Raw genomic sequence first — 12,919 nt, forward strand, 5'->3', positions numbered from 1 at the left:
GAGGAGCAATCGCCACAGTATTTTTGATTTTGTGGAGGTGATCATGACGAGATCACGTTTTATGTCAATAAATCCAAACTATTGTGCAGAACACTTTTATACTTTCTCAGGTTGAAGTGGACAAGAGTAGTAATGTGCATTTGCATTTTGGTGGCGATCGGTCACTGTTTTAGACAACAGAACTGACAACGCGAGCAATATTACCACGCTTGGCTCCCTCCCGTGACGTAGATCGCTGGGACCAAAAACATAACATAAGCCACGCCCCAAAAGGGGGCAGGTCAATTTGTCGTAAATCTATTCACAAAAAAAGACCTTAAATCACAACAGAGTCTTTTGGGCGGACCACTTTAGTATTGATGTCATTTTTACATGCAAACCTATTATATAAGTGCCAATGTTAAACTCACCCAAGTGTCTTTTTAATCTAAGGGTTTCTGTGGGTATTTAAAAGGTCTTAAAAGGCATATAAACCATGAATCTAAAAACAAAGGCCTTTATTGGCATTAAAAAACATTAGCAGATTATAATAAATAGTTTATGTTTGTAAATACTCTCAAATCTTAAAATAAATTAACATTATGAAAAAAGTAATAATAGTAATTTACCCAGAGACTCCAGTGATAACTGGTAACATAACGCAATCACGATAGCGGAACCAACAAAACAGTGATGTGGTTCTAGGTGGGACTCTTAAGAGCAGATCCATGTCATTTATGGACTCGAGCAACTTAAGACAACATGGAACACTGGAAAACTGAATTTAAAAGTCTTGAATGTAACTCGCCTTAAGCCGTAGGAACCCTGAATGTATGACGAGCAATTTAATTCCTGCTAAGAAAAAGACAACATAAATCATTTTCCCACTGCTTTCCATATGCCAAGCCAAGAAGCAAGTTTTTATCCACGTTGGAAACTTTGACCGGAGCTATGTACTTCCAAGATGCAAATATTTGTATATATATGTATATAGTTATATGGGTGGCCACCCTGAAGGCGTCAGTTTGCTTCCCGAGCACTGCCAAGGTGCCCTTGAGCAAGGCCTGTAACCCTGCTCAGGGAGCATCACTGTTTGTAGTTTGCAGTTCTCCATTAATGCATTAGTGTTGTGCACGTGTCGTCTATGCGGACAATGTCTGACTGCCTTCCGCCACAAGTCAGCTGGGATGGGGTCCAACTCCGAGCGACCCTAAATAGAATAAGTGGTTATAGAAAAAGAATAGATGAGCGACTTATGTTGTTTCGTGTACTCCTAAATTGAACATATTTCATACTTGAACTTTTTGCTATGGTTAATTAAATGAGAGCCATAATATTGCAATGACCCACTCTGAATTAATGTTGTTACTGTCACTCGCCTGTGCCAACTTTCAGGGTAAATGTCCATTGATCTCCATCTAATGCCAACATTAGTGCATGTCTAATTGCGGCATGCGTAAGACAAGGTAGGCTATCAAGTGCGCTGATTAGTGCCTCCACAAGCAGTGGCCTCTGATGAACAGCAGAGGATCTATTTGGCCCATTTGTCAAACATGTTCTCCCGGGGCTTGACGTTAGGTCCTTCTGCTTTTAATGGCAAGCGGGATGAAGCTCAGTCAGCAATCTACGTTATCAGAAATCAAACTCCTGACTTTGCTTGGACGAGAAAGTGGAGGAGGAAGGCCGGCATTCACTGTCTGGTAATTAAAAGTCATTTTATCAGACCTCCTTTCTTGGCTGTTACCTCTTTTCTTCCTATTGACAAGCTGCTTAGCACAAACGGAGTCCGGTTTGACTCTAAATATATGAGGCACACTTTACTTAACTAGGATTCAGTGGAGGAAACAAGACAAGAGGGAAACATTGAAAATATTGTGCGCAATGCGTGTTTTTAATTGCATGCGCTTCCTTTTTTGTTGTTGTTGTTGATGTGATAATTATTTCATTCGCCGTGCATTTGTTGGATTGTTTTCTTCATCGATTGGAGAGCCAAAGTGAGCGCTGTCTTCTGTCTTCTTTCACTGTAATGCTGATCTAGGAGATCTTGAAACACTATTCATCTTCTGCTTTTAAGCACTGATTGCTCTTCCATTTATTGACAGCTACATCAATCGGCTGTGTCCCTCAACATAAATATGAATTATTCAAAGTCGACATGCACATGCGCGCTTGCGGTTACTTACCTCAATGGCAGCAACGGCGAGGAAGTTGTCACCGTCTTAAATGAGCTGCCGCAAATTCAACAAAACTACCTCTCATGTCCAAACTCTGCCGTCCAGATGTGAAGCCTCCTAAAATGGAGATGTGTCTCCTCAGCCTTGAAGCCTGAAGCCTGTTGTTTATTGACGTTGTTTGAGCAGCAAGTCAGATCGATACCATCTCACTCAGATGGGCCTTCAACACGAACGCTCCAAATTGAGGTCAGGGTACGGAGAGGGTTATGGCACGCCGTCAGCCATGAATCGCCTGCCGTCGTTTGTCACACCTTCCTGTAAAGTTCACCTCAAAGTTGACATGTGATGAACATGAATGCTTTGAATGATTTGAAGGCGATGCGGTTTTCACGTCCTTCTCCTTTTCACTTCATGTAATCAAAGTCACAGAATACATTCTGAGGCAGCTTCACCCAAATAAGAAGTCTAAATGAAGAACAATTGAAGGATAATAAAGGGAACAGAATAACAGCGTATTCTCGCAAACTTTCCCAGGTCCGAAACAGCGTAGGCGAGAGCGTGTATCAGTGTGAGTGTGGGAAAAGCCCCAATAAATGTACACGATGTTTGTGTGAGTAGCTCTCAGCTGGGAGAAGTATGCTTTAGCTGCTCTTACTCGTGTTTGAGATTCACCTCTCAGGCCCCCTTTATGGCAGCGTGTTCTCTCTGTTGTTTCTAATAAAGAGGAAATATTGGTGCCTTCCTGACCTGCTCATAGGGGCCATAGCAAGATTTATGGGCTGTGTCCTCTCCACAGAGGCTGCTTTCGAACTGTGTCTAACATAAATAACAACACCACAGCTCCACTGGCTCTATTTTTTCCCCACTAAAGTGACTTTAGTGAATGCTGAATGTGTTGTTTTGTCCACATGATACGATGACTGGAAAAAATTGGTTGAAGCTATGAAAAGTATCAGATTGTACAGAGAGTCTTGATTCATATTTTTCTTCAAATTATGTTGTGCGGAAAAAAAAAAAAATCACGACATGATGACATTTAGTGTAGTGCTATGCAGTTGTAAATATACAGAGCACCTAAAAGAACCCCCAAATGATATCTTTATCCTCATTTCTTTGCATTTGAAGAGGAAGTCAACGCAAAAAAATTTTTTTTTCAAGAATATGTTCTATGCAAGCCCACTAGTTGAAACAGGGCATGCTGATAAATATTGAGTTTGTGAAATAAGTGTTAATCTACTCGTTTTTAGCCATCTCTGGGGGCGGCCATTTTGTCTTCTGTCGACTGAAAATGACATCACAACTGCTCACAACGACCAATCACGGCTCTGATTCAGAAAACAGGTCAGCCGTGATTGGTCGTTGTGAGCAGTTGTGATGTCATTTTCAGTCGACAGAAGACAAAATGGCCGCCCCCTGAGGTGGCTTAAAAAGGGGTGGATTTTGCTCCTTAACTCATATTCCACTAACGCAAAATTAATCAGAATGCCGTGTTTCAACTAGTGGGCGTGCATAGAACATATTCTTAAAAAATTTATGTTTGGGTTGACTTCCGCTTTAAAACCATGTGGATTTGATTTTTTTGATCATCTATAAGTAGCTAATTCAATTACCCAAAAAAATGTTACAAATGAATAACGCTTAATAACAAAGACCTTCTCCCGCTGCTAACTGTATAAATGGAAAACAAGCATTGAAATGTTAAAGACATGACAAAACAAATAGTTACTTGCGTATACGGCTAAGTGAGCTGCAGTGGTGTGAGTTTACAGTGAATGTGCAGTAAATGCACATCATGGGTGCAGCTTCTATTTGAGTGCACGGTGTCAGGTGGCCTGTTTGTTAGCTGAAATATTCATTGAACACATCAACGGAAAGTCGGGCTGCCTTTACAGCAGACAACTACATGTCAATAATTGATAGGGAATAAGGAACGGGTCATACTGCGGAGGTGGTTTGCTGGTGCTGCTGCTTCTGCAGTAAGTGATGTTTTTGACCTTTGCTCAGTACCTTTTCCAATTTTGCCTGTGAATAAAGTGGAAGTTCGATAAGGAGTAGTAGCTGAAAGAGTGGTGCATTCTCAGTAACTTCTTAGTCGAGTCATTGTTAAAATTAGCTCTCTTTTAAAATATAATTTTTAGGAAATGTGACACTTCATGGTCATGACCCTTCATTGATCACTTTTCTATTAGCATGCTGAAATGCTTGTCAACATAAGAGTAATAAAATACCAGTATTTAACTTGACTATTTTTTAAGGGTTGGTCTTAACTAGCCTGAACATAAAAGTAATAAAAAGCTTTAAAAACATTTTTTAGGTATTAATTGTCCTATACAGTATTTGGAAATTTATTGAAATTGCTATGCTGACCTCTGTGGTTTGGAAGTGCTGTCTGATCAGAATCAATAATGCATTTAATGCTTTTTAAATAAATATGCAAGGGGAAAATGCAGTTTCTTTCTTTCTTTCTTTCTTTCTTTCTTTCTTTCTTTCTTTCTTTCTTTCTTTCTTTCTTTCTTTCTTTCTTTCTCTCTTTCTTTCTTTCTTTCTTTCTTTCTTTCTTCCTTTCTTTCTTTCTGTCTCGTAATGCTGGTCTTGCCTGTCAGATGAAGTTATTTCACCTTCTAAAGCTTGGATCCCGACGACATGTCGTCAGGCAGCAACTGTGGGCATCGTTTAACTTGAATTATTATTACTTCAAATTTTATCCGAAAGAATACACTCCCACGGCCACAAACATGTTGAACATGCACAATCAAACACGATCAACATGAGGGTTGTATCAATAATAATAATGATGATAATAATAATAATAATAATAATAATAATAATAATAATAATAATAATAATAATAATAATAATAACACTTTTATTTGTCATGAGTATTACGGTATTATGCCTGGATTACAATTGCTGTCTCTAGTTATCTGTAATAGTTTCAGGTGATACAATGTATTAAATATGAATGAATGGTTGCTGTTTGCACAAAATGCCAATTGTGCACCTATTAGCACAATCACATCTTATTTCATTTTATTTTTAAATATTTTTAATATACATTTTAAAATTATTTTCACCCCAAAATCCTACATTTTTTTAGAGGGGTGATTTAACTTAAATGTCGCTTTTACTTTTACACAAGGGAAGTTTTCAGATCTTTTACCACTATAATCATTTGCAACAAAAGGGTATGCCGAACTAGAGAGTAGATGTGACATACACATCTTACATTCATGATGGGGCTATACAGTGTGTGATAAATAATAATTGAAATATTCGTCTGATAAAGCGCGCGCGTGCGTGTGTGTGCGTCTGGCTCATTGTAGGATATAACAAAGCAGGGCAAAGACAACCTCCAGGGGGCTACCTGGACGTGGCAGCCCCTGCTTTTTCATTAAAATCTGCAATCGTGCAGCTGTGTCTCCATTACACAATGTGAGACAGAACCAGACAAGGGCAAGCGTTTCGACCTGGACCCAACCTTCACATTTGCTAGAACAGATCTATTGGTCTTCTCCATCTCATGTTTGAATGCAAATGGACGCAGACCGTTTTGAAAGAGACATTATTGTTGACCTTGCTGCGTTGTTTTCTTAAGATACCCTTGAAGTGTGAGCAGAAAAGTGTCAAATCTGCCCAATTGTAAAATCCCCAAAGAAAACACTTTAATTGTTCAGCGTTTCATGGGGCAGCGCTCAGGGGGTAAAATCAGAATTAGTACATTCCCCGGACTGTCATAATTATGTTGTTCAGAAGGGCCGCAGAGGTACTGAGGTGAGGTCATTGAAATGCATGAGAGCAGCCTGCTCTGCTGAGACATGAGAGTAAAGTTGCTTCAATGTAATTACAGGTCATAAGTCACACACAAAATAGTAACTGTCAAACACGGTGACGCACATACACACACGCTTACCTTTGGTTGATGTTGGTCTGCAACATTTGAAATTTGACCGGGTGGTCTTGACTACAGAAGAGTACTTCATTTAAGTCCATCTGACACCACCTCTTAGTGGTGGAATATAGAACTACAAAAGGAAAAAAAAATCATATATACAATGTATATTATGAGAGCTCATCTTAAAGCTACATTCAGATAGATGGTTAGTTTTAGATATGCAAATCAAGTGTCAATTAATTTCGGGTTCTATGAGCAATATTTTTCAAGTTTGATGTATTATTTAGAGGAGGTAACCTCTACCTGGTGAAGTGGTGTAATTGGTTCCAAATGATTGTGGCGTGGCAGCTGGCCCCCTTCGGTTGAGTCATTTGTTATTGCCTCTTGTCTTTCCTGATGCACCGTGCAATTGTGTCAGATCCTCAGGGGTCGAGGGTCAAGCCTTTAAAAGGGAATTACTTCACTGACACAATAAGACATGACAGTTTATTTGACGTCCTACCACCACTTCACTCTCTTCGTATATCCCGGCCGGCACTGCATCCTTAACTGCTCTCCTGGGAGCACTCTATGAGTGTTTGTGTGCGCGTGTGTGCGTGAGTGTGAGTGAGTGTACTCTATTGTTTTATCTCTTTTAGCGTTCCTGTCTTTCTCATACACACCAAAAACGTGGGGTTGTTTTCCTAACCCACTTGCTGGGTACAGTAGCAATGGATTTTTGAGCAGGTTGAGTTATATTTGCCCAAGGTTGGGATAATTATTTTGACCCAGCAGATCTAAGGAGTTGAAGCTGGTCACCTTTTTGGTGTGCACTGAAGTTGAAGTAAATATAATGTCACATTCTGAAACAACATTGGTGGTGGCTGAATGTATCAGTGGGGAGCACTATTGACTTGGACATGGGGTTCAGGTTTTAAATCCCAATTAGTGCTAACGATAACATCCAGAGGGGTGACTTGTTCCCAAACCTGGATTAAAATTGGGGCAAACGCATCACGCGAGTGCTGTGGTGGCTCCTGACTGGGGAAAGTTGCGGCCTCTTCTTGGAAAATATTGGTCATAAAATTAGAACATTTTTTAACTACAGCTATACTGATAACCTGGTAATACATTTCTTGGTGGCTTTAGCTCATCAGTTTGGAGAGTTTTTACCCCTTATCGAATCAAAATCTTGACCCAACGTGCTTGGTAAAAAATAACCTAGCATTGGTTTTTATCCCTTTTGGACCCAGCGCTGAGTTAGTTATTTCACCCAGCAATTTTAAGAGTGTGGGTTGAAAATAACACAATTTGGGGTTAAAAAAGGACCGATCCACTACTTGGGTCAATTTGACCCGACATTCTGGGTTGTTTTTTTGCAAAACAACCCCAAAAATGGGCTGTTTTGTACAAAACAACCCCATAATTTGGGCTGTTTTGTACAAAACAATGCAAGAAGGTGGGTCAAATTGACCCAATTTGTTGATCAGTCCATTTTTTACCAGAAAAATTGTGTTCTTTTTAACCCAACTGTTTATATAAACCGATTAAATAAATAAACGACATAATCAAGATACCAAGCATCGCGTGCGTGCGTGTGTGTGTCAGCACATGTGGAACAACGTGAGACTGAATGATTGATACCAGGCGCATCCGTGTGTGTCATACCCAGGGGGATTCGAAGAGGCCGCACAACCAGTTTGGCAGGTCATTATCACTGTGTCACACAGCAGCTGCATGACGACTTCTTCCTCTGAGACAAGAAACACAACATTCGCGTCTTTCCCTGGGTCATTGACGAACGCCTATCCGAGCCAATCAATTGAGCAATCAATTGAGGGCCAACTGGCAATTCCCTGCCATCAATATGGTCCTTGTTGCATGGCTCCAGAAGTGCCACAATGGCTGTGGCACTTAATGAAGTTGTTAATTGCTGTGTTAAGCATTCTGAGGTACCCTCCCAAGACAGTAATGGGGAGTGGCTGAACAATTTGGCCATCAGCAGCACTCTGCTAAATTTAATCACGGAGAAAGTGATCACAGTTAGCCATCGCGATGATGGCAAAGGCCAAAATGTGCACACGCCTTGCCGTCAGTGCGGAGGAGAGACTTTGTCCTTTGCCTTATTGCTCTGAAAATTCTGCGTGTGTCTTTTATATGATTGGTTGTGTCCGTATAGGATTTATGGATCAAGGCTGTTGATTGTGGACCAGTGCGTAGTCCGCCTTCCACCCTCTGACAGCTGGGACAGACTCCAACCAGCATATTCAATCCATTGAAAAAAATGATGAATGGATGTTAGAGGGAACTGACTTATAGTCATAACATGAATTAAATCTTATCTTGCAGTGAGGTGTCGACTATCAATTGAAAAGATATTATGCACCCACTGGCGACCTCCGAATATAGCAAAAATGCAGCCTTCAATAATAATAAGTTTACAGAGGTACAAGAGCTATTTATAACATTTTGCCCCTTTTATGTACAGTAGTTAAATTGTGTAAACAAAATAGATTATGTTTCTAAATGCTGTAATGAGTGTGATTATGCACCACTGAGAACTGCAACCACAATAATAAACATCTTATTCAAGCAGATTTTTTTTTATACAGCTCTTCTATTGGATCTCATTGCAAATGTCTCGGCCTTTGTGCGTATAAAGAGCATCTGAGAGGTAACATTAATTGGTTCCCATCGCGTCATTTGTTGATAAACCCAATTCAATTCCTTCCATTTCCTTGAACGCTCAAAACTGTGAATGAAAAAGCTCTCTCTGCTTTGCAGCGTAGTTAGAGAGAGGCAATTAGAGGCCCGAATGATATCACGTCCAAGACCATTTAACTCACACGTATGCAAATGTTGCCAAGGCACGAGCGCTTGTTCCCGAGAGCTGCGAAAGTAGCGTGGCTCGCAGTGCTTTGATAAGAAGTGTGATGGAGCAGGGAAAGTGGAAGTCAGACAAACAAGCGCCACCGCTGCTCCAGGCTCTGTGAACAGGCTTGCCAATGATTAAAACAGCAAGGTGTGCAATAAAGCGCGTGGCAAAGTGTTGCCTTCCATATGGGCCCACGCACCCCAAGGCCGTGGCCACCTATTGAGCCCCTGTGTATGCCACTGTCCCCCCTTTTCCCTTTTTGCTTCCCCTTCTCCATCCCTCCATCCCCAGATGGTAAAAACAATTCTGCAGCCCTCTGCCTCTTCCTGCCTCTACACACCGCTCCGCAATCACAGTGGGGCCTGGCTGCAATTCAACCATTTACTCCAGTAATTAACAACACCCATACCCCAACAATTGCAGCCACCGCGGCTCCCGCGCTCCAAACAAACACGAAGAAACACACTCACAAGGCTGTGTCAGACTGTGAAGGGAAAGCAACGATAATAGCGATAGCAGAGCAAAAATGAAAATGCAAACATTATTAAGAATAAAGGCGAGGACGGCATGTTGGCGGTGCAGCAATGATTATCTCATAATTAGAGGAGACAAAGCGCTCTCTCTATCTAGTGGTAAAACACTGTAATTACTGCGCTGACAGAAAATCAAAGGCTACTTTGTAAGCAGCATGTAAAATTAACATTTTGGGCCCTCTAGCTGTATGTCCTGATTAGAAACATATTAAATCAATGCATCGCTAACTGCTGTGCATAAATACGTCCCCTCCTGAAGGAGGCTATAATTGCGAGAAGCGGAAATATCGGGTTCCAATTTCACAAGGATATGGCTTTTATAGTAATTTATTGTAATGACACTATTAGGTAGTAAATGCACACTCCTATTGTTATCAGCTAAGTGCGGTTTCAGATGGAATGATGATCAAAGCATGCTTAGCTTGGATTGGTGGAGCATCCTTCAACTAATGAGTAACTCACAAGCAACCGTGTGTATTGTTGTAGCTAAATCCACTTATTTTACGGCGCATTACAAACCATCTGCTTGCTTTACTGTGCTATTCTCATCACAATATAGGGATGCCGCGCACTGTGTTGCTCCAACCCATCTTATGTTACTTTGCAATTCAAAAGTATACCCTCTGTTTCATTGATCGGACCATAACACGTTTTCCCAAATGCCACTCGGAAATTTCAAGTCTGTTTTTCTTTTCTTTGTAAATTAAGCCCGCGCGATAAAAATGGGAGATTATTGCTTACATGAGACGGTAGGCTACTTGCCAGAAATTCCTGCAGCTCCTTCAGCGTTGCTGTCAGCTTCAGAGTTTTCGTCTTTTCATCCATTTTGGAGCGACATCCTATTCTCGGTCATGTCGCCGCTGTGCCATATTTGACTTGTTTCACTGTGTTCGATAGTATATTTATCGCTTTGGAAATTATTTTGTCCTCGTCTCCTGTATGACAATGAGTAATGACATCGCTGTGATGCTGTGGAAGCTCTTTGGGAGTCATGGCTTCGTGCTGTCAAGCCCACTAGAATGGCTGGAAATTATTTGGCTTTATTTAGAGGCACTTGAAATGGTGGCAGGGGTGTGCTGACTTCCATTTAACATGAGTTTGAACGGGATTAGGTAATTATGAAAACAGCCACATACCAAGTAACGCCCAAACTTAAACATCCATCCAGCCATCCATTACCCAAACCACTTATTGTCTAAGTTATTCATTTGTACTTGCCCCCCCCCCCCCACCCTCTCTCTTTTTTTTTTTTTTTGTTATAGGTCACTCAACGATTAAGATGTTAGCCGAGTTTGGTTTTGGGCCTCAGAATGAGATCGAACCCTGCAAGTGTAGCCTCTAGCGACCTCTGCTGTACAGTAAGAGCGCTGCAACAAAGAACTTACATCGCATATTTGAAGACTAGGATAATGAACAAACTCATTTTTTGCGTGTATAAAAAATAGTGCACGTGGCACCACATATTCTGGGGACAAACATGTGTAGCAAACTCCTCTTTAAGGAATATCACGGCATACATTAAATGGAAAAACGTCTGGAGTGCTGAGCTCCAAGGCAGTGTAAAAGCACCACTTGGACCCTCATTCATTTAAAGTAGGAGCTTGTAATCTCCCCCAAACACTCCAGTTGGGGGTGCAGGTTGTAACGGCTGTTCCTCGACTTACCATCTCCCCAAAGAGCCCTTCGGTAGCAAAGCACCGAGGCGTGATGCGATCGCGCCGTAGTCGTTTCCCTCCAGAAAGCTTCCGACTGAACTCTCAATAATGAACTATTTCTTGCCACCCCGAAGGCCTAAAGGCTGCAAGCAAAGTATTAATATAACCGTATAGTTAATTTAAAACAAATTTACATCACTGTGTTAATTATTTAACGGCAACTTGGAAAAAAACAAGACTGTAACTTCTTAATTATTCTTCTTCACACTGCATTTCCCATGCACATAGCCGCCTTAAGTGCAAATAAAGCCTCCCATCTGTTTGTAATTACAACTACATTATTTAAGACATGGTGGCTAATCATTTTGACTGCACATTCGATTAAAACTAGTGCTGTTATGGCGCATTTTAAAAATTCCGTACAGAGAAATGTGAGCAGGAAATACAATGAACCGAGTCTGTATCTAAACGAGAGCGCGAACAAGTACTAAAGCTCATGCAGGCAAACTGGCATAATACTAGCTCCCAAACAGCCCATTCCAAACGCGTAGCACTGCTACAGAGCTTCTCCTCTGCGGTGATGCTTTTTATTTGCCTAATCCCCAAATTCAATGATGTTTGACGCAAGAAATGTTAAACCGCCTGTCATCAAGCCTGTGCTCTCATCAGGCCTTTTTTTTCCCTGTGGTGTCCATGGAATAGGACAAGCATGCCGCATGGCAGGCCGCTTCAATAAAGTAGTCGAGAGCCATCACATAACGTGACTATAGTGCGCTTCTACGAAAGATAACGACATTATGAACCCCGGGGCAGTAGAGAAATCTAATGATGGGAGGAGGATGGCAAAGCCATGTTGCCAGAGAAGCCAATTTCCAGATGTTTAATGTCCAAATGCGCACGGCTCAGTGAGGAGGTAGGCTTGAGAGAGGTCCTCATTTACTTCAAAATAAAGCACTTTTTGACAATGTTCCAGGAAATGGGGTCTGAGTGAAGCATAAATGAAAGCATTTAATTAACAGGCAGAAACAAACAGTGAATCCTAAATAAATGATCAACTATTCCTCCAAAACACAATTAAATTTCTTTTTCTTTTTTAAGAATTAAAGGAAGGTGTTTAACTTGCAGTATGGCCTAGTTAGAAGGAATCTTCATGCAGACATCGGGCGCTGTTTTTGCCGACAGGTGCACTGCGCGCGGCGTAAAAACGGGCACATTTTCATTCAAGTCTAGTTTACTGTGTTTGGGAATTTGGCAGATCACAGTAAGCCACTGGGCGGACCTAGAGCAATTTCTTTTGCGCACATGACAATTCGGTGACAGAAAGTAGACCACTTAGTAGACAGCTAAAAGCAGGGCTAAGTTCTGGAGTAGGTGGTGTAATTTTGCGATTTTTTTTTTTTTTGGGTGAAAATGCGATTTGGGTGAATTTGATTGAAGCACAGGCAAACAAATTCTGCGCTTTGCTAATATCTGTGCTGGATGCCATCATATTTCATTCTTAAATATAACAACAGATTGCCATCAAACATCATTGTAGAAATCAATTTAGTGAATGCATTGTCATCTTTAATATAGTTTGTAAAGCATTCCCCTGACTGTGGCGCGACTGGTGACTAGGAGGGAGATGCACAATCGGGGGGTGTAAGGCCGTCTCCAAAGCCGCTTCTCCATTCGGCCTTGCTTGGTCACTTTTCCATTAGACTTTACCGGGGCCGTGCAGTTACAATTGAACTTTTTGAACTCCTCCGAGGTGGTTCCGGTGCCGCCCTTCCCAACTTCACCAAGGCAATTGCAGAACAGAAACCTACACGACACAAAGGCAAGAGTCGATA

This window comes from Filicampus tigris, chromosome 3 (genome assembly GCF_054856515.1).
Source record: "Filicampus tigris isolate MCC_2025a chromosome 3, RoL_Ftig_1.0, whole genome shotgun sequence".
Taxonomy (NCBI): Eukaryota; Metazoa; Chordata; class Actinopteri; order Syngnathiformes; family Syngnathidae; genus Filicampus; species Filicampus tigris.